Here is a 21,989-nt window from a genome sequence, read left to right on the forward strand (position 1 = left end):
CATGTTGTAGTCACATAGGAAAAGGAGATAAGGAAGGGATCAGGAAAAGGAACACACTGGCTACACTAAGGCACTGAATGCAAAGATGACTGATACAGGTCACTTAGGAATGGAAGGAGATGGACGAGCACTGCGATGTGCAGGAAAAGGGCCTCTGCCAGGATCTCAGGAAACTCCACTTCTGGGTGACCTTGAGCAAGTTGCCCAGTTTTGCTGGGCTTGAGTTTACTCATCAGAGAGAAAAAAAATTAGAGCCGATGAAGTTTCTTACAGTTACCATTGCACAATTCTAAGCAAAAGATGGAAGATGATATTGGTTTTACTCATTAGGCAAGGCTCCTGCTATCTTGTAGGTTTTGGTACCAAGACAATGACATCTCTAGTCTTTCTTTATTTGTCTTCCTTGGTCTGAGAAAAACATACTTTCAGAGAAGGATCCACTTGATTTTTTTTTTTTTTTTTTGAAGTGGAGTCTTACTCTCTCTCCCAGGTGGAGTGCAGTGGCGCAATCTCGGCTCACTGCAATCTCTGCCTCCTGGGTTCAAGTGATTCTCCTGCCTCAGCCTCCCTAGTAGCTGGGATTACAGGCATGTGCCACCGCGCCCAGCTGATTTTTGTATTTTTAGTAGAGACGGGGTTTTACCATGTTGACCAGGCTGATCTTGAACCCCTGACCTCAAGTGATCTGCCCAACTTGGCCTCCCAAAGTGCTGGGTTTACAGGCATGAGCCATCATGCCCAGACTCCACTTGAATTTGTTGCTATCACTTTGCTCCTAGAGGAGATTTTGATCCACGTTTTGATAGCATAACTTCTTGTAGAGAAAAATGCTGCTCAGGTCAACAAAAATGCTGTTCAGTATGATTCCATTCTCTGACAGGTTCTTAATGTTTACAGAGAGATGTGCCTTAAGCAGTGCTGGGAATAATGGTTTCTATTCCTAATTCTGGTATCTTTATAGAATTAGCTGGGCTTTATGTTGAAACACAATACCAAAGCTCTCTGGTATGCTGAGCCAGGGAATGTTTTCCAATTTCTAGGCCTCTTTATTACCTGAAACCGAAACCTAAACCTTACTGTTCTGTAAGCTGCATGGCAAATCAAAGAGATGAGAGCCTCACCTAGCAGATCCCCCTCAACAGCAGAAGTGTTTAAATAGCCAGGCCTTCTCCTGAGCTGTTTTGGCAAGGCTAAGGTGTCAGTTTACTGATGGCTGGAAGAAGTAAGAGAGACCCAATCACATGTATACAGTGACCTTAGCCCTAGGAAATTCAGTGTTTTATGCTCTTTCAAAGTGATGTAAGTGATGTAAGATATGTATTATAGGATATGTTATATTAATATCGACCACAGTTTCTCCATTTGTATAATGGGGATAATGTCTTTTCTATTTTTCTTTTTCTTTACCGCTAAGATAATATTTCCTTCTTTAAAATTAGCATTTGGACATGTTTTAATTATTGCAAAGAACATTTACTTTACTTCTTATAATATCAGCTACTTACTATAGAAAATATTTTACTAAATTAATGTTTTTAACAGTGAGGAGCTGGGTGTGGTGGCTTATGCCTGTTATCCCAGCACTTTGGGAGGCCAAGGCAGGTGGATCACTTGAGGCCAGGAGTTCAAGACCAGCCTGGCCAACGTGGCAAAACCCTGTCTCTACTAAAAATGCAAAAATTAGCCAAGCATGATGACAGGTGCCTGTAGTCCCAGCTACTCAGGAGGCTGAGGCAGGAGAACCACTGAACCTGGGAGGGAGAGGTTGCAGTGAGTGGAGATTGCGCCACTGTACTTCAACTTGGGTGACAGAGCAAGACTCTGTCTAAAAAAAAAAAAAAGAAAGAAAAACCAATGAGGAAATGTTATTTTCAATTTATGAAATCCTATAATGCAGATTTTCATGGTGATGCCATTGGTGTGACCACACAGTGCATTCTTCTTGTTTGCTGCCCAGATAGAGCCAATTTATCAACATGGGAATTGCAATAGAGTTTAATACTCATAGAGCTGGCTAAATGGGAGACAGGAGTTTTATCATTCCTTAAACCAGCCTCCCTGAAAATTTGGAGCACAGGGTTTTTCAAAAGTAGTTTGATAGGCAGGAGGCTAGGGAATGGGGGATGCTGATTGGTGGGGTGGAGGATAAAATCATAGGGAGCTGAAGCTGTCTTCCTGCTGAGTCAGTTCTTACAGACCAGATGATCCAGTGTACTGGTCTGGATGGCACCAGCTGGTTCATCAGAATGCAGGGTCTGAGAAATGCCTCCAATACCAATCTTAGGTTTGACAATGGTAATATATAGGAGCAATTGGGGAGATTAGGAATCTTGTGGCCTTTGGCTGTGTGACTTGTGAGCCATAATTTCTAATGTTGTGGCTGATTTGTTAGTTTCACAAAGACAGTCTGGTCCCCAAGCAAGGATGGGTTCATTTTGGGAAGGGACAGTTATCATCTTTGTTTCAAAGGTAAACTATAAATTCCTCTCAAGTTTGGCCTACATAGAGGAATGAATGAGGGCAACTTGGAGGTTAGAAGTGAGATGAAGACAGGTCAGATTTCTTTCACTTTCAGAGTTTTCTCACTGTCATAATTTTTTCAAAGGTCTTTTCATTAGGCAAGGAAATTGATTTATTTAGGTTAACTAGAGAGTTAACCTGATTAGAGTTTATTCAATTGTGAGTTAATGTACACTATTCTCTTTATTCAAATGTTGTAATTTAATCATAAGAATGTATCTCAGGGATAAGTATTCCAAAAATCTGTCCTAGACTATTGAGAAGTTTTTAAAAGAGTAAATAATATTGCAAAGTATACTGGTTTTTTAGGTGCTCAATGTTATATTCAATGACAGCTGAGAGAATTCTGAATTTTTACAATGATCATTTGGCGTGGGACTAGAAACAAAGGATCCCTCAGCTGTTTTTACTGAGCTTTAAAGTATACATATGGACAGAAAACTGGGAAATATGATGATAGTCTAAGTCGTTGGTTGAAAACAAGTTTCGAAATAAAGTCTACCTTACAAAAATAAAAACTTAAATACATTTTTTTGTTGAAAAAGATAAAGAACAAAGAGCTTGAAGACCTTTGAAGACTACAACAAAGAAAACAAAATATGAATGAATATAAGAATTCAGATGCACAAACTTACACAAAAATGCTTGCAATTCACCTTATTGTCATCAAATAAATTTTGCCGTTGACATATCTTTGTTGATTCAAGACACATTTTACGCTGATTTACTTGGCTCTATGAGTAGAAATATAATAAATGTAGCCGTGTGATATTCCAAAAGCTGGATGAAATGGCTTTTAGTATTTAAGCATAATTCCATATATTTTGTCTTAATAAAACAATGAAAGTTAGCATTTGTCAGGATATTATCTGAAATTAATGTAAATATTCAATTATTTATATATCTTAAAGGTTGATGAAAATATACAATATTATGTATATTAAAACTGTCAAAAATTAAAAAAAAAGAAGTATGTCATCATTTATGGTCCTCTTTAAGTCTTAAGAAGATAGAAATAGTGAGCTTCAGTACTAAGAAGAAGAAGATGCCAAAAAAAGAGTATTGTTCTGTTCAGTGTGTAAGTATTGAAGAACGAACAGCATTGACAATAACTTTGCTTTTGATCTTCCCTCATTCTATTTTGGCAGTCCTCTGCAAAAGGATTTGGCAGATCTGAGCTTTTAGAAAGCTTTTCTTAGGAATGAATTAAGAGTACCCCCCTCCCCCAATTTACGAATTGGCAACATAGACTAGAAGAAAATCTTCATTGATATTTCCTCTAAACAAGACTGCCTTAGCTTAAAACAGGGCACATTCTCTGAAATAAGAGCCATCCATTTCATTCCCTAGTGATACTGGAATAGTTTTCGATTACCATAAACTATCTTACCCCTGAGTTCAGACATTTTGTTTAGTTCTGTTTTACCTATTTTCCTTGCACCAAGCTTCTCCAAGTCATTCAGATTAAATGTACTTTTCTGTAGTCTTTTGGTAGTCATTATGTAAAAAAATTTAGAAGGCAAATTGAAGATGATACCTTTTTTATTTAAAAGAGTATTGCTACAGCATTTCTTAACTTGAAAGCAACATTAATTACGGTTACCTCCTTTTGTTTAAATGACAGATGCTCTTGGTTAATGTATAATGCATATACTTGCATATTCTATTTATCATATATATTGGAGCTACTATTGAGAAAATATTCTTTAGTTACTTTTCTAGAGATACTCATCTATATTACTAGTAATTTAGGAAACCTAGTCCTTATCATTTGAACACTTTTGTTCCTGAAACCATGTTAAAAACTGACTTCTGTGAACTGAAGGATTTACTCGATTATTTTATCCCACCCTAGAATGCCTCCCGCTTCCTACTTACTTAGACAGTGACCTCGTGGAACTCCTCATGAAGTCTTAATTTTCCAAGTCAATATCCAACTAAGAATATTTTTCAGGCATTTTCTTTTTCATAGTTTACCTGGGTTATAGTTTATTACCAAATCAATTTTTTCCCACAGTTGCATCATTTTGAAGGAAATCTCAGATTTATAGAATTTTTAAAAACATTTTTTCTTTTCTAATTACAACGTGAATTGAACCCATACTATTAAAATAACATTTATGAGCTTTTTCTAATTATGAAATGGAAACATTCTCATTGTTGGAAATTCGGAGAGCTCAGGAAAATACCAAAATAACAGGGAAACACAAAACAAACAGAAGCAAAATGAAGTCATTTACCCAAAGATAAGTAGTTTATATTTTTGTGTAGCCCCTTCAAATAGTTATTCCATTAACCTTTAATCATTTATATTAATAATACCTCAGTGATTTGTACTTATTTTATGACCAGATACACAAAGGCCCACATGGTTCTAGCCTTTATATTGTGTTCTCTCTCTGCTTTTTGTTTCTTTTGTTTGTTTTTTTGAGACAGCATCTTGCTCTGTTGCCTAGGCTAGAAGCTGTGGTGCAGTCATGGCTCACTTTCAGCCTCTACCTCCGAGGCTCAAGTGATCCTCCCACCCCAGCCTCCTGAGTAGCTGGGACTATAGGCACAAGCCACTGCACCTGGCCAAGTTTTGTATTTTTTGTTGAACTGGGGTTTTACCATGATGCCCAGACTGGTCTTAAGTTTATGAACTCAAGCCATCTGACCACCTTGGCCTCTCCAAAGTGCTGGGATCACAAGTATGAGCCACCATGCTGAGCTGTCTCTCTTTTTTATTTTTTATTTTTAGACAGGGTCTTGCTCTGTTGTCCAGGCTGTATTGCAGTGGTGCAATCATGGCTCACAGCAGCCTCGACTTCCTGGGCCCAAGTGATCCCCCTACCTCAGCCCCCAAGTGAGGACTACAGGTATGCGCCACCACACTTGGCTAAATTTTTTATTTTTTGTAGAGATGGGATCTCACTCTGCTGTCTAGTCTGGTCCTGAGTTCCTGAGCTCAAGCAATCCTCCTCCCTTGGCCTTCCAAAGTGCTGGAATTACAGGTGTGAGCCACCATACCTGGCCCCTGTTGTCTCTTACTACCTCAGTTCAATTCTATTGTCATTGTTTTGGCTTCGTAGCAAGTTTAGACATCTATTTTCATAAATCCTATAGTATTCTTCATTTTCAATATTTTTTTGCTCATTGTTTTCTGCGTATTATTTTGGAGAATTTTTCTTTTCTTTTGAGACAGAGTTTTGCTCTTGTTGCCCAGGCTAGAGTGCAGTGGCGTGATCTCAGCTCACTGCAACCTTTGGAGAAAATTTTTACAGAAAATGTCAAGTTAACAACAGTTTATCAGATTTTGATTGGCATTGATTTAAATATAAAAATTAAATTGATTAGACCTGATCTCTTCATCATAATTGAGTCTTCCCTTCCAGGAGCATAGCACTAGTCAACTCTCATAATAGCAAGTTTTGTAGATTTCTTCTTATACATTGTATACCTGTCTTGGTGTCTGTTTCTAGGTATTTTACATCTTTCAGGTGCTATAGTGGGTAGAATCTTTCCCCTTGTGTAGCATGAGCATATATAATATAAGCATGGTAACTGCTTATATTAGATATGCAATTACTATGCTTATATTGTATTGCCATGCTTATATTACCATGCTTATATTATATATGTCTCGTAACTGGCCACATCACCAAAATCATTTATTATTTCTGGGTAGTTTGAATTCACATGTCTTGAGCTGCTGTGTTATATAATCTTCTTTAATTTTATTTAGTGTGTTCAATTATTACTTTAAATCCAGTTAATATTTTTTGTCTTGAATACTACAATATTTGTTTATTTGATGTTACTTTAGTTCTTTGTACAAGTTTGACCATATATGAAGGCAACAGGGAGACACTATTTGTTCCATTCTACTTTTTTCTTCCTTCAGCTTCCAGATTTGTTTGTATATTTGATTTTTTTATCTCAGTTACTACCTCAGCCATTATTATTTTTAATTCATATATCTTTTCTTTCAATAATTATTATACCATTTTATTTTATTTTATTTTAGCGGCTATTTTGGATATAATTCTGAGATTGAGTAGTAGCAATATTTATTCCCATTTCTTTCATAGCACTTGCATATTCATGAGTTTTTTGTCTTACTTAACTTTTTTGTGGTAGGAATATGCCTCCAACCTTTTATTATTTCTCTAGGAGGCATAGGTGGCATATTTTGTAAGTCCTTACGTATCTGAAGATATCATTCTGTTGTGTTTACAAGTGAATGAAAATTTGTCTGGATATAAAATTCTTGGTAAGCATCTTTCCCCATACAAAAGCTGTAATTTTATTCCATACAGAATATTGTGAAGTGATCTAGGCCAATCTGACTTTTAAGTCTTTTTTAAGGACTATGTCTTTATCTTCAAAAAATATTCATCAGGATTGTCTAGGTTTAATGAATTGCACCTTATGTAAGGTGAATCTTTTTGGTCAGCACAAAAAAGGTTAGATTTGGTTAGATTTTTATTCAGCTCGGCTATTTTGTTACAGAAAAAGTCTAATTAAGCCAAAAAATATAGAGTGGGAAAAATGACTCTTCTCACTTTTCTCTAACACACTGTCATAAGCCAATGAAGGGGTGCGGTGGCTCATGCCTGTAATCCCAGAACTTTAGGAGGCTGAGGCGGGTGGATCACTTGAGGTCAGGAGTTCAAGACCAACCTGGCCAACATGGTGAAACCCCATCCCTACTAAAAATCCAAAAATTAGCTGGGCATGGTGGCACACACCTTTAATCCCAGCTACTCAGGAGGCTGAGGCAAGAGCATCACTTGAGCCTGGGCAGCGGAGGTTGCAGTGAGCTGAGATTGTGCCACTATACTCCAGCCTGGGCGATAGAGCAAGACTCTGTCTCAAAACAAACAAAAGGCCAATGAATTATGCATTTGAGGAAAGAACAAATTAAAAAGTCCTGTTATTTGCTGCAGCATAGGTGGAACTGGAGGTCATTATGTTAAATGAAATAAGCCAAATAGAGAAAGACAAGTAGTGGATGTCCTCACTGACATGCGTCAGTTAAAAAATTGCATCTTAAGAAGATAAAAGTAGATTGGTGGTTGCCAGAGGCCAGGAAGGGTAGTAGGGATGGGGGGAATAAACAAAGATTTATTAATGGGTACAAATATACAGTTAGATAGAAGTTAAGACCTGATTTCCAACAGATCCGTTGGGTGGTTATAGTTAGCAATAATCTATTGTACATTTCAAAATAGCTAGACAGGATTAATTAGAATGATCCTATCATACAATAGGTACATATTTAAGGTGATGGATATCCCAGTTACCCTGATTTGATCTTTATACATTACATGAATGTATCAGATTTACACATGCAGCCCCAAATACATACATCTATTATGACTCAATAGAAAAAAGTAAATTTTTCAAAAAAGGAAAATAACATAATTTTTTGATGGTGGTAGACAAAATCGAGGCAGGGCATTTTTTCCTGCCTCCTTTAGGCCCACCCCATCACTTTTCCCACCCCCATTTAAGCGCTCAAATGTTCTTTCTCCAGCTGGGCATTCTTGATGGCAAATATGATGTAAATGACTTCTTGTTCAAAGGTGGAAGTCAGAGGTTGCCAGGGTGGTTTTCTATTCAATCATGCCTTGTGTAGTGTTCCCAATCCACAAAATCTTGTCCATTAGACCAGAGACTGCGCTGCTTGTCCACGTCCTCATGGTGGTCACTTCAGATGCCTCTCACTGTTCATGCACTTCTTTTCTCATAACTCTCACTCACAAATAGACTGCTTGTTTCTTACTGGTGCATCTCCTTAACTTGTTAGGAAAACAAACTTTAACTAGGAACTAACATTTCTTGGTGGCCAAAATGTGCTGTCCAATACAAATTCCTGTTATTGCTTGGAGGAATTATGGTTTGCAAAATTAGCTGATGCTTTTTCTTCTTTCTTTATCTTTTCAAGATAAGATAAACAACTACTACAAGGTACAGCTTTAAGGAAAGTTTCTTATGCAATATTTTATGTTTTGTCGAATTTGTTTAGATGTCTTCTTTATTAAAATACATTATTTATATGTTGAATCTCCATTTTATGTGTCCCATAATTCTTATCAGTTTTGGGGACCATTTTAATATATTCATCCCATTTTTCATCAATCTTGTGTATTGATTTTCCGCAATGTTCATTCTGACCTTTACAAGTTTTATTGCAATTTTAGACTGTTTAAGGCATTCTTCTCTCCTTACTTTGATTTAATGATTCTGCTAATTTTCTTTTTGTTTAAGTGTTTTTTCTTAGCTCATCTTTACTTTCTTTATTTGGAGGGTCCAGAGAGTTTTCTTTAATATATGAGAGGATAAATAAATGCTTTCTAAAATGTACCTGTTTTCTGCCATATTTATGTTAAAAGTATGCTCTTTACATCTTACATTTTATATTTATTTCCTTTTGTAGGGCATAATATCTTCATGGATATTATTGTATCTTCTTGTCTTTTTCATTCTTCAATGAAAAAGATTTATTCTGATCTTGTATTTGTCCAAAAATAGCATGGATTTTTTTTTCTGTATCTCTTCAATATTCTCTTGTACAGTAGTATTCTCCCTTCACATCTAACATTGAATGGCTGATTAGTGTAAATTTACATTAGTGACCAAGCAATTTGGAGAAGGTGGACATACAGGACATGTAAGCAGGGAGATTTCCTCTCTGGTTGGTTTACTGTCTGTACATGGGGAAACTGCTGTTCCATGGGCCAGCTTTCCACGGCTAGTTTCTTTTCCTTCTGGCATCTCCTCAAGAATACTGCTTGGCTGTGTCTGGCCTCCTTCCTGGAGCTCCTGTCTGCTGTTTCAGGCAAGAACCCTACTTCAATGGGGAAAGTCAGATTCCTAAGTCACTTCATCCACCAAAATAAACTCCAGATGGATTAAAGATTTAAATGTTAAAAAAATAAAACTTTGCATGTACTTTAAGAAAACAGGGGAAAACATTTATATACTCTTTGGGCAGGAATGTACATTTTAAATCCAATACAAGGGAAAATTAAATTACTGATAGATCTAACTATTTATTTCTCACAACATCTGTCTGTGAGAAAGCTCACTCCACATACAGTATTATACAGTAAATAGAAATATTTATAATGTAATTTGTTGGTCAAAGATTGAGTCTTTATGTACAATGGATTTTTACAAATTAATGAGGGAAACATGAAAATCGTAATTGTAAAGCAAGCAACATTGACATAATCCATAAAGAGAATGCACAAGTGGCTAATAACAACATGAAAAAACTTTCAATCTCATTAGTAATCAAATAAATGTAAATAAAAGTAATGAATTACAGTTTTCTTTATTACATTGATAAATGGGAAGAAAAGATAATAATGCTAATTCAGGACTTGGGAAAGTGTCTTTCCAAGACTGCATTCTTTTTTTTATAATTGCATACTATTTCATGGGTTGGATATAACTTGGTTAATTTCCCTATTGGTGGACAATATATTGTTTCTCTGTTATTTACTATTACTATAAATACTGCACTAAACATTATTTTATATGTGAATAACATATGGCTTTTAAATCTACAAAATAGATGATCAGGAATGAGATTGCTATCACTAAGGAAATAAAGAACTACAGTAGTCGCTACTTATCTGCAGTTTTGCTTTCCATGGTTTTACATACCCATCATGAACTGTGGTCTGAATATACTAAATGGAAAATTCATTAGATTTAAATTGCATGTTTTTGTGAGTAGCAAATCTTGTGATATTCTCCTTCTTCCCACCCGGGATGTGAATTATTCCTTTGTCCAACATATCCCTGCTGTATATGCTACCCAATTGCAATAGCCGTCTAGGTTTTCAGGTCAAATAAACATAGTATGTATAGGGCTCAGTGCCATTTGCGGTTTCAGGCATTCACTGGGGGTCTTGGAACATGTCCTAAGCAAATGAGGGGGACTACTCTGATTACTAGACTTGATTCCAAAAAGATAGCAGTCATTCACATTTTTAACAACAATGTATGAAAGTGCCCCTGACTTACCTCTAATTTTTTATAATAATGGGTATTGTCACATTAAAAAAAAAAAATTGGCCATGTTGGCTGGGCATGGTGGTTCATGCACTTTGGGAGGCCAGGGCGGGCGGATCACTTGAGATCAGGAGTTCGAGACCAGCCTGGTCAACATGGTGAAACCTTGTCTCTACCAAAAAGTATAAAAATGGGCTAGGCGTGGTGGCTCAAGCCTGTAATTCGAGCACTTTGGGAAGCTGAGATGGGTGAATCACCTGAGGTCAAGAGTTGGAGACCAGTCTGGCCAACATGGTGAAACCCCGTCTCTACTACAAATACAAAAAAATTAGCCAGGAGTGGTGGCAGTCGCCCGTAATCCCAGCTACTCGGGAGGCTGAGGTAGGAGAATTGCTAGAACCCTGGGGGCAGAGTTTGCACTCAGCCGAGGTCACGCCACTGCACTCCAACCTGGGCGACAGAGCTACACTCTGTCTCAAAAAAAAAAAAAAGTATATATATATATATATATATATATATATATATATATAAAATTAGCTGTGCATGGTGGCAGCCCCTGTAACCCCAGCTACTCGGGAGGCTGAGGCAGGAGAATCGGTTGAGCTCAGGAGGCAGAGGTTGCAGTGAGCCACAATGGTGCTACTGCACTCCAGCCTGGGTGACAGAATGACGCTCCATCTCAAAAAAAAAAAAAAAGTTTGGCCACATAATGTGTAAAAAAACATGCATAGCAATGCTATTTTAGTATTGTCTCCTCTGATTCAGATTGAGTGTGACTCTCTATGTTTATTGCACATTTGCATTTCCTATTCTTTTTTGGTTGCTTATACTTTGTTTTTTTACTAATATGTGGAAACTTTTATGTTAATATTTTTCCCAATCCTTTATTCATCTTTGACTCTATTTTTATTTTTTATCTAATCAAATATTTCTAATTTTTCTTCTAGAATTTTTGGGTTTTCTACCTTTGGTTATAAAAACCTTGAGTAAAAAGTCTCCCCCAAAATTTATTCTCCTAAATTTTATTCTATTTTTATTTATTTTCACATTTGTGTCTCTACTCATATGAAATATGTGAAATAATGACTTAATTTACTTACAGATGGATAGCTAGTTTTGACAGCATTTTGAATAAATACTTTTTTTCTTACTAAAATAGAATTCTACATGGACTATATTAATTGTATATATTGGGACCTACTACTGGATGCTATTTCAACCACTCAATTATTTGCTTATTTCTTATTTGTTTAAGATGCTGTTATCGTAAGCTTTAATAGACGGGAGTCTTTGACTTACTGTTGTTTTTATGTTTTTTAATCTTCTTAGCTATTTATACTTCCATATGAACATTCCCATTTTAACTGATTTCAGAATGGTTGTGATTCTAACTGGATTGCTTAAATGTATACTTTGAAGCATATACTTTTTGGAGGATTTTTGTGGAGGATTTTTGTTTATAATATTTTGGCATGAAGTCTTCTTTTCCAAGGACATTGTTTGCCTATCTACTTGTTCAAATCTTATTTTGTATTTAACAATAAAATTTTACAACAACATAGAGGGTTTTTTTTTTGTTTGTTTGTTTAACCATTGTGAATAGCGGTTTTTTTCTGTTTTAATTTCTTGTTTTTGTTAGATATAAAATACTGGTTTTGCATATAGTGTATGTAGTCACCTTATGCAGTTCCCTTATGAATTTTAGTAGCTTTATTACTATTAAGCCAATTATTTTATTTTCTTATCCTTGTTTACTAGAACCTCAGAGCCCAATTCTGAATAATAATGATAATAAAGGGTCATTCTGATTTTAATGATGTTTTTCTTTATATATAAATACTATATTTATTTTATTCCAATCTGACTTGGAATTCTTATTAGAAAATATGGCTGCATTTTATCAAATTACTTTTAGTACCATTTATGAAATCATAGATATATAGAGCTATATAGAGATGTTTCTTTTTCTTTTTTCTTTTTTTCTTTTTTTTTTTGCTTTTTAACGTTCTTATTTATTTAAATATGAAAAAACATTTAATCTCTTCCCAGTTCATCTGAAAGGCGGTCCGTCCCCTGGGTAAACATAGGAAAGCAGATCTGCAGGTTGGGGGGAGCATGGCTTCTTTCTCCAGCGTGGCCCCCGTGTTCCCCACCCTCTTTGTGCCCCGGATCTGCGATCCTGAGTCCAGAAGAGCTGACCAGGAAGTGGGGACTGGGAAGCTGTTGCGAGCCAGGAGGGCCCTGGGCCCTCTGTTCTCTGCCCCAGGGCTTCAGCCACCCTGCAAGTCCCTTCGGACAAGGCAACATCAGCCCAGGCAGAAAACTTAAGAGTCCCTCCTAGAAAACCAGTGATGTGCTGGCCTTTTCAGGGCCACAGGCCCCTTCAGCTTCACCAGAAATGAGAAGGTGCTGCCTGCAACAGGGCTACTGGTCACAGCTCAGTGCGTGATGACTTGGCCACAATCACCAGCTTGGACAGCTCGGCCTTGAAAGCCCTGGGCCTATGAGCCACTGCTGTTTTGGTCACTTCAAATTCCTCAGTTTTCAGGGGGACATCACTTTCCCTTTCAAATGCAGCTTTAGAGTAGGCCATGGCGTACTCGATCTCAGTGCCTCGCACCTCCGCCTTGAACTGTGTGAAGTACAGATAGGACTTCCCCTGGGGCCTCCAGACGGTGCAGGTGAAGTGCTGGTGGTCTTCGCTGGTCCCCAGACTCATCTGCCATTGCTCATTGGTCCCTCCTTGAAAGACATAAGTGAACATACACGTATATTTGTCCCCCGGGCCCACGTTATGGGAGCAGGAGTGCACGACCGGTGCTGGGCTGCACGTCAAACGCCACCGTCGTGGGCTCGGACACCGCCTCCGCCGGGCTCAGCGCCACGGCCCCTAGGAGCAGCGCAGCCCACAAGCTCGCGCCTACGCTGTTCCACCCTCCGCTGGGCGCCGCCATGTTGGACAAGGATAGAGATGTTTCTTTAAGGTTTCAATGTAATGAATTTGTCATTATGTTTATTGGTCATCTTTGGCTTTCTGAAATAAACCATACCCGATGACAATGCATTACTCTTTGGAAATCTTGCAAATATTGATTTAATTTGATAGTATTTTATTGACATCATCTGCACATATATTTTCCAGTGAAATTGGACTATAATTTTCTGTTTTTGAACTTTATTACATCTGGCTAGTTTAAAATTTAAAAATCAAATTAGGAGGCTTTCTATTTTTAAATATAATCTGGAATAATTTAAATTTCATTGAAATTATACATCTTTCAAAAGTTGGATAATTCAGCTGTAAGTCTATCTGGAACTAGTGCCTTTGAAAAACAAGGCTTTAATTACCTTGATAATCTACATTATTAGTGGTTTGTATATTCATTTTCTCTATTTTTATCAGTTTTGGTAATTTGTATTTTCCTAGAGAATTATCCACTAATGCTAGGTTTCAAATATGTCATCATAGACTTGCAGATAATATTTTCATAAAATTTTCTAACTATCTGGTATATCTGTTTTTATTTTCTGCTTGCCTTTCTTATTCTTTCTCTTTTCTCCTTATCAGACTTGTGAGAATTTTTGCATTTTATTCACCGTCGCAGAGTGAATTTTTGAATTCGTAGATCATATATTTCAGCTTTTTTCTTTGTTAATTTCTACATTCTGTTTTCTTTTGGTTTATTTTGTAGCTTATCTTTAAATTTTTAAAAATGTTTACTTGCTTCCATTCAGTTTTTCTTTTTTAATAATGATTTTTCAGGGTATACACTTTTCTATAAGCAAGACTTTATCCTAATGGTTGGGGTATGAAGTAGTCTCTTTTTTATTGTCTTGTAGATCCTTAGTAATAGCAGTTTTCTTTTGTTTTCAGACCTAAGGATTATTTAGGAAAATATTTAGCAATTCCAAAATAGTTAGCTTTATTTTTGTGAACATTTTGTGCTTTTAAAATTTATTGCTTTATCAGAAGATGTGATCCATATGATTTTCCATGTGTTGAATTTAAGCATATTTTTTGTTCAAGTGCATGATTTAATTAAAACATGTTCTATGGACCTGAATAAAATATTTCTTATTTCATAATATGTATAATTATATTTATGTATCTATATAAAATCTTGTTTCTGACTGTATTATTCATGTTTTCTATTATATTATTAAATTTTTTCATGTGCTTACATATTTTTAATGTACTAGCTATATGGTATTTTTTGAAACATGGGTATGAATCTCTTTGTCAATGATTGTTTTGTTAATTTCTCATTACATTTTTATTAGTTTTTGCTTTATTACATTTACATTTAATTTCTGTTATTTTGCTTTAACATTATTTAACTTTTACATTATATATGATGCAGCATAGAAAAACAATACATGTGATAAATATATTTCACATGAGTGGAAGCTTCATGTGATGTCAACTGTCTTCAGACAGATGTGTAGGATTTTTTGAATACAGCCCTAACTTTTTACACATCTTTTGATATTCAAACAGGATAAGTTCTTTTTTTGTCAGGTTTTTGAATTTTGCATCTCTGTGAAATAGTTTCTTTTTATTGGCTTTAAAAGAGCTGCACTAATTGTTCAATAGACACTACGTCAGCAGTTATTGTGTTTCTGATTGTTTGATTGCAAGGAGCAAGAGTCCCTCAGTAAAAGGAGGTTTACTGTAAGGATTCAGATGGGAAATCTCAGGAACGATGTCTTTTCTAGGAAAGGGTCTCCCTGCCCTCTGCTTCTCCTTGATTGGGCGATGTAATCTGCGTTTAGCAGCTACTCAGTGAAGTTCTTGTCCCTTCATTATTTTGGGTTGCATGGATTGTTGCCTTGCCATGTTCCTGATTCACCCTCACTGCACATTTCTATTACCAGCTTTACATTAAATGGCTGAGTCTTTCCTTTTCCCAACACCAACTATTTGCGAGAATAATGAGTTTGTACCAGCTCAAATATTAGTCAGGCACAGGCTAACTGGCTGGCCTGCAGATGAGCAGACATTGATCAGGTCCCTCTGTCTTAGCTCCTACCAACTGCAACAAGAGGGAGTCATGTGGTAGAGGAGTAAGCCACTTGGGCTGCAGGGGTTCTCAGCAGGCCCATTACAAGTGGAGTGTGGCCTGGACAGGCAGTGACAGCTTCTCCCCTGTAATCCACTGGTTGCCAAGAAGGTCTTTAAATGAAGAGAATCATCTTTTCAGGTTTTCTCGTTTGCAAAACAGAGGAAATGACATTTTTCCTCTGCCCTGTCAGTGTTGGGCAGCTTAATTCTAGGATAGAGAAAATAAGTAAAAATGCCATATTAAACACCATAGTTCATAAACCGTAACGTGTTTGTAACCAGCATTTCAGTATTCATCAAGGTCTTGAAATGATGCATTCTTCTTTTCTTTACTCTCTGCCTACAGTAGAGTGCTGTACATGTATTTGGAAATTGTGATGGCATTAAATATAGCTTTAAAGAAGAAATTTGATATAAAGTATGTTACATGAGTTTTTTGTTGTAATGAGATGCAGCAGAATCATAAAAATATGTGCTCATTTATGAGGCGGTGAATTCCTGTTGCATGGAACAAAAGGCAAAGTTCGTGTTTACATATTGTAAACGGATCTTGTAAATGGATAGTTCTTCATGGGTTTCATTGATTGAATTTCTTCGGCTGATGACAGAGTTACCAAAAACTAGTGCAATGAGAGATCTGATACTAGGAATTCAATTTTTTTCTTGTTCTTAATTAACCACATCCACTTCTGTATATTACTGGCCAACTCTAAGCCTAGACAAAATCCCCAATATACTCATGAATCACTTGATTCATTACTGAAAAGGGGAAAAATAATTTTGGTTTGAATTAGAAGGAAATGAAGGAGAGTTCTAATTATTACTCAGTAAAAAGCTACTTTCCTCATTTATTTATTTCTTTATTTTTTTCTGGCTACAAAGCTATACAAAGTTCAGTCTGCAGTTTGGGTAGCTCACTCTCCATATTTTCTTCTTCTTTGGTATCTGTGGGAGGAAAGAATGAATTCGTTCAAGAGCATGCTCATCTCTGTGAAGCTGTAGCTCAGGTCCACTGTTGAGGTCCACTGTTAAGAGGCATTGTTTGGAGGGAAGAGGGAATAAGATCCCAGAGATGGTGGGGGAAAGCCTGGTTCTATTCATTGACTTGGAGTGTATCTCTGACACATAGCCTAACCTGCTTCTTTGTTTTGTCTGCAACATCACAATAATGGTTAATCAAAAGAAAAAACTTTATTGTTCAGTGCTTCTGTCATGTGAAGCACTGTGCTAAGCAGCCTGCATGTATTGTCTCCTATGCATTTTGCAGAAGTGCTGTGAGGTACCATGGATGATATGTAGCTGGCAAGTTACAGAAACAGGAACCTGGGCTCCAAACCATGTGCTTTTTCTCCCTGTGACTGGTTATAGTTTCAGGAGGGAAAACAGAAAATCTGAATCAACACTTACTGTGTGGTAAGTGTTAGAGCTGAGATACTGCAGGCTGCTGTGTGAGTACATGGGTGAGAGAGAAGAGGAGAACATTAGGAATACCAGCAGCTGGGTGATTTTTGAAGTGTGAGAATGAGCTGATAAAGGAAGAAAGTATCAAAGGCACGTTGGGGTATGTTGCTGTTACTAGTTGCAGTGGAAGTGTCTTGAGAGTGGCAATGGGAAAGTAAGGTTTGCGAAATAGATCATATTATGCAAGTTGCTTTTAAGGAAGAGTATGTAGTTGTCTTTTTTGTTTTTTTGAGACAGAATCTTACTCTGTTTCCCAGGCTAGAGTGCCTTGCTGTGATTTGGGCTCACTGCAACCTCTGTCTCCTGGGTTCAAGCGATCCTCCTGCTTCATCCTCCTGAGTAGCTGGGATTACAGGCGCCCACCACCATGCCCGGCTAATTTTTGTATTTTTAGTAGAGACGAGGTTTCACCATGTTGGCCAGTCTGGCCTCAAACTCCTGACCTCAGATGATTCACCTGACTCGGCCTCCCAAAGTGCTGGGATTACAGGCGTGAGCCACTGTGCCTGGCCAGGAAGAGTGTGTTTTAAGGAAGACTAAGTGCTGTGGGAGATTGTCTTGCTGGCTCTTTGTGCTGCTGTGGTTTATATCTCCATTTCCATGGACACATGATCCTACCTTATTTTCACTTGTCTGGACAACTATACAAGCTGCACCCCAGGATACCACACACACACACACACACACACACGCACATATACACACACACACATATACACTCTTGAAGCTGGAAGTAGAGCATTGATAAGATCTCTGCTCACCAAGTTTGTAGAGCCTTTCTATGGTTTATTGATTAAAGCCCACCTTCTTTATCATGGATGCTATTAAGGTTCCACCCCACTTTTCCAACTGTTTCCAATATTTCCCTTGACCTACCCTGTATTTTTATCCAATCCACTTGTTCTTGTTCCCACCCTGTGCCTTTATTTATGTAGTTCTCTCATGGAATCCCCGGGGTTCTTTACCTTGCCACATATTTGGATCTGCAAAATCTGCCTTGTCAGGCCTAGTGAGAACTGTGACGGCTGCTTCTTAACCCACTACTGAGACCACTGGCACCCTTCAGAGGTCTTGAACTACTGCTTTTTCAGTTCTGGGGACTTTCCTAGCCTCTACCTTCTACTTCCACTTTTACTCATCTAGTTTTCCAAGTCTCCATGTTGTTGTCAAGTTCCTGGAGATCTGTTACTGGGGTTTGCATTGTTTTCTCCTCAATACCCCACCTCTTGCCTCATTAGCATTTGCACTGAGAGGCCTCAGGACCAGTGGCTCCTGACTTCTGTGTCTTGGACAGCCTCCTGGATACTTCATTATAATCCAAGTTTAGCATCCCGTTTGACTTCTAATTTGCAAGGATGATTGGTCCGAATTCCATGAGCTTCTTGATTTATTTTGCCATTTATCCCTTCAACAAATGTTTATTAATTACCTACTTTGTGTCAGACTCTGGAGGCACAGTGGTGAGTCATACAGTGGGCCTGGCCCCTGCTGTTTGTTAAACATGCTGTCTATGGAAAGAGACCAATTTGCAACCAATCTAAGTAAGTGTTAAGACTGGTAGAGAGTGTGATGCCATGACTGCTTACCAGTGGGAGATGGGACCTAACTAAGGTGGTAAAAAAGTGCTTCCTTGAGAAGTCTCCAGTGCTGATACTTGTAATCACTCTTAGGACTGTGCACTCACTGATACTTATCACCTGGTAAGACTGTGCACTAGCTCTGAGCTGTGGTTCATCCACAGCAGGTCCTTCTGAACAGTTCTCAGAGATCTGTGACCTTCTAGCTTTGGGCCATTTACCTTGCCCCAACTCTTTCCCTTAGGTGTTAAGACATTAGTGATGTTTTGGTGATTTGGTGTCTAACATTTTCCCTCTAATATCTACCCCTTAATGTCATTTGTCCCCAGATCAAGTCCAGGCCTACGTGTTTCAAGGGACTGTTTGTACCTTTTTTTTTTTTTTTTTAATCTCCAAAATCTTGTGGAACACAATTAAGATGGATTTAAAGGCTTCTAAATCAGTCTTAAATTTATAATGTAAGCTAAGTGCAATGTGGCGGGGGTGGGTTGGGGTGGAATTCTGTTGTGTGGTCCTGTGTTTATATGTTGGCAGTATTTTGTCAGTATTTAGAATGGGGTGTAATTAAATTTTTAACAAAACAATTATTTATTGACTAGCATTTTTGAGTTGTTGGTAGTGAGGCAATCACTGCTAAAAGTTACCATTCATATTATTTCATTTAATCCTATGGAAAATCTCAATATATCTTCCATGGAATCTTGTATAAAAATTTTCTTGGTCGTTTTACAATTTGGCCAATGCCTTCTCATCCAGCCTCATTTCCCACTATCTTTCAATCCTTTTGTCTGGCATTGTATATGCCACATTTACAAATGTTTTTCTCCTTTACTTAGAATGCATTCTTTTATCTTCACATCAGAATCCTAAATTTGTAGTTTTTACACTTTCCAGGACATTTCAGGCAACCTGTATACAATGTAACCTTTGTATAAATAAAGTAGACCCTCAATGAATATTTGTTGAATTAAACATCAGGTGTGTTGGGTAGATTTGCTAATTTATCACATTTAAACTAAGCAGATGTTTTGTAATAGCCACGTAATTACTGTGATTTGATTTGCTACTCTTTATCCTTGCCATTTTAGAGAATTAACCAGTTGTCCAAAAAAAAAAAAATATATATATATATATAATCACTAAGAATCTCTACTACTTCATTTTGAGAAATGTTTCATGATTTAATAATACTTATCTTTAAATAAAGCAAGTTTCAGAAAAACTAAGTGCTACTTGCTCATAGATGCTGAGTGTTATGAATGAATGGATCCTATGAGATAGGTTCTATATAATTTTATTATCAGTTTCAAAATGAGATGCCTGAGGCACAGAGAAGTTAAATAGCTTGCCTGGGTGACGGAAACTATCAGTTGGCAGAACTGACACCTTAACCTATGTGGCTTCAACTTCTGGCCTATATTCCCATCTCTGCTAACAGTTATCAGAGGTATAATTTTAAATGGAGTCTCATTTCATATTTAATTTCATTATTAGTTTTAGGACCTCACCCTTTTAGGAATAGCTGGACTCCCAAATACTGTGATTGGTGTCTGTGGAAAGATATTGTTACTGCTGATGCGTGTCGTATTCACTAAGAAAGTACATGTCAAACTGTCTGAAATCATAGACTATTTTATAGGAAGAGATGTGACTAAATTTATTTGGCAACAAATCCCAAAACATATTTATCAATTTAAGTAACCAAAAGCTATTATATAACTTTGCTTTACAGTACCTGTTCCTCAAAATAATTTTTAAAATCTTCTTCCAAATGGTCAGCCATTGCTTTCCCTTTCTTTTCACTAAAAAAAAAAAATGTTACTAAGAACACATTTGCCAGATTTCACTTAATTGCATTTTTATGGTCCAGTCATTAACCTACTGAAAAAAAAAGCAGCTTAAATGGAAACATTGACATAAACCTCATTACACTGGCTCCAATGTGTTGCTATCATAAACTATCCATCTTCTATATGTGTATGTTTTCATAGGATACTATTGAAAAGGTAATGGAAAATTAATGTTGCAATGGAGAATTTGATTCTGTATATAAATTTTTTAACACACCAACACACTGTATGTTTACAACATCAAGGGGTTTATTTGGAATTAAGGTTTATCGTAAACTTTATGATATTTAAAACACATTACAACTGGCCGTATATTATTTCTGGTCCCCATTTTCAAGTTTTTCTCATTTTTTGACAAACTATTTGTTATATGTCTCTCTTTGGACTGATAACAGACAACTGATAATCATTTTCAATAAGAAAAAAAAGTTTTAGGATCTCAAAGTGGTCAATCTATCATATTTTCCCCTGTAAATTATTTTTTGGCATTTATATTTTAAGGCATGCTCTGCCTTAAAGTGTAGTTTAAGGTTGGATAGTTCCTCAAATGTTAGAAACAGTTGAGTCCAAGATAATCATTTAAAATCATTTAAATAAGCCCTATTCTTATTATTAGATTCACTGTTTTCAGCACAGATACTTACTTATGTAGTTTTCATAAAGAGAGGGTATAGGGAACTGAAGAATTGAGATGGTGACAGAAGTATTGGAATATATCAGTGCCTGGAAGGACATTTCTTTTTGCACACACTTGATACGTGTGTAGGTGTGTGGAAAGCAGAAGAATTTTATGATTTATTTGAAATTCTATAAGCACTGCCTGAATAATCTAAGAATCCTAGATATCTATTTGTGAAACATGATAATAAATGATTACTTTTCTTCTGGATCTTGAGCTTCTACCAGATTTTAGGTGATTTGGAGGTAAGGGTTTGTGAGCATTGATCTTTTTAAGCTGTGTAACTCTAGGCAAGTCACTTAACTTCTATGTGTTTCAGTTTCCATACCTATAAAATAATTCCTAGCCGATGAAGTTGCCACGAGGCTCGAATGGGTTATCAGGTAATAATGAATTATTATTTAAATAGTGAGTAGATTTACTTTAAGATGTTTTGGAGGCAAAATGGCAGAGCAGAGTTTGACAGACTTAGGTTCTTATCCTGGTTTCTTAGTTAACAGTTGTTTAAGTAAGCTACCATTCTCTCTGAAGATTGGTTTTTTAATGAGGAAAGTGTGATAATTATACATATTTTGCAGACTTGTTGAAGAATAAGAGTATGTATGTAAATTGCCAAGCATAGAGTCAGACCCAATGGTAGGTACTCAATGAATGGGAGCTATTGTAATTATTTACAAAAAAACACAGTAATAGAGTGGGTACCTAAGGACCCCATGTCTTTATAAAATAGCATTACTTTACCCAATAACATAAAGAAAAAAGTCAGTGTTCTCAGAAACTCATGTAGTTGAACATTTCTCTCAGCCAAAAGAAATATATTACAGTGTAAGTGG

At 36.7% G+C, this 21,989-nt stretch overlaps 1 protein-coding gene and 1 pseudogene across 4 annotated transcripts in view; one reads left to right on the plus strand and one right to left on the minus strand.

Annotated features, from left to right (window-relative positions):
- SUGCT (succinyl-CoA:glutarate-CoA transferase) overlaps window positions 1–21,989 on the plus strand; it is a 737,208-nt gene that overhangs the window by 258,089 nt on the left and 457,130 nt on the right. The window lies entirely within an intron of this gene.
- LOC104663123 lies at window positions 12,873–13,481 on the minus strand (annotated as a pseudogene). Its single transcript, XR_748096.2, has one exon. The product of XR_748096.2 is annotated as a myeloid-derived growth factor pseudogene (transcript).

This window comes from Rhinopithecus roxellana, chromosome 6 (assembly GCF_007565055.1).
Source record: "Rhinopithecus roxellana isolate Shanxi Qingling chromosome 6, ASM756505v1, whole genome shotgun sequence".
In the NCBI taxonomy this organism is placed as follows: domain Eukaryota; kingdom Metazoa; phylum Chordata; class Mammalia; order Primates; family Cercopithecidae; genus Rhinopithecus; species Rhinopithecus roxellana.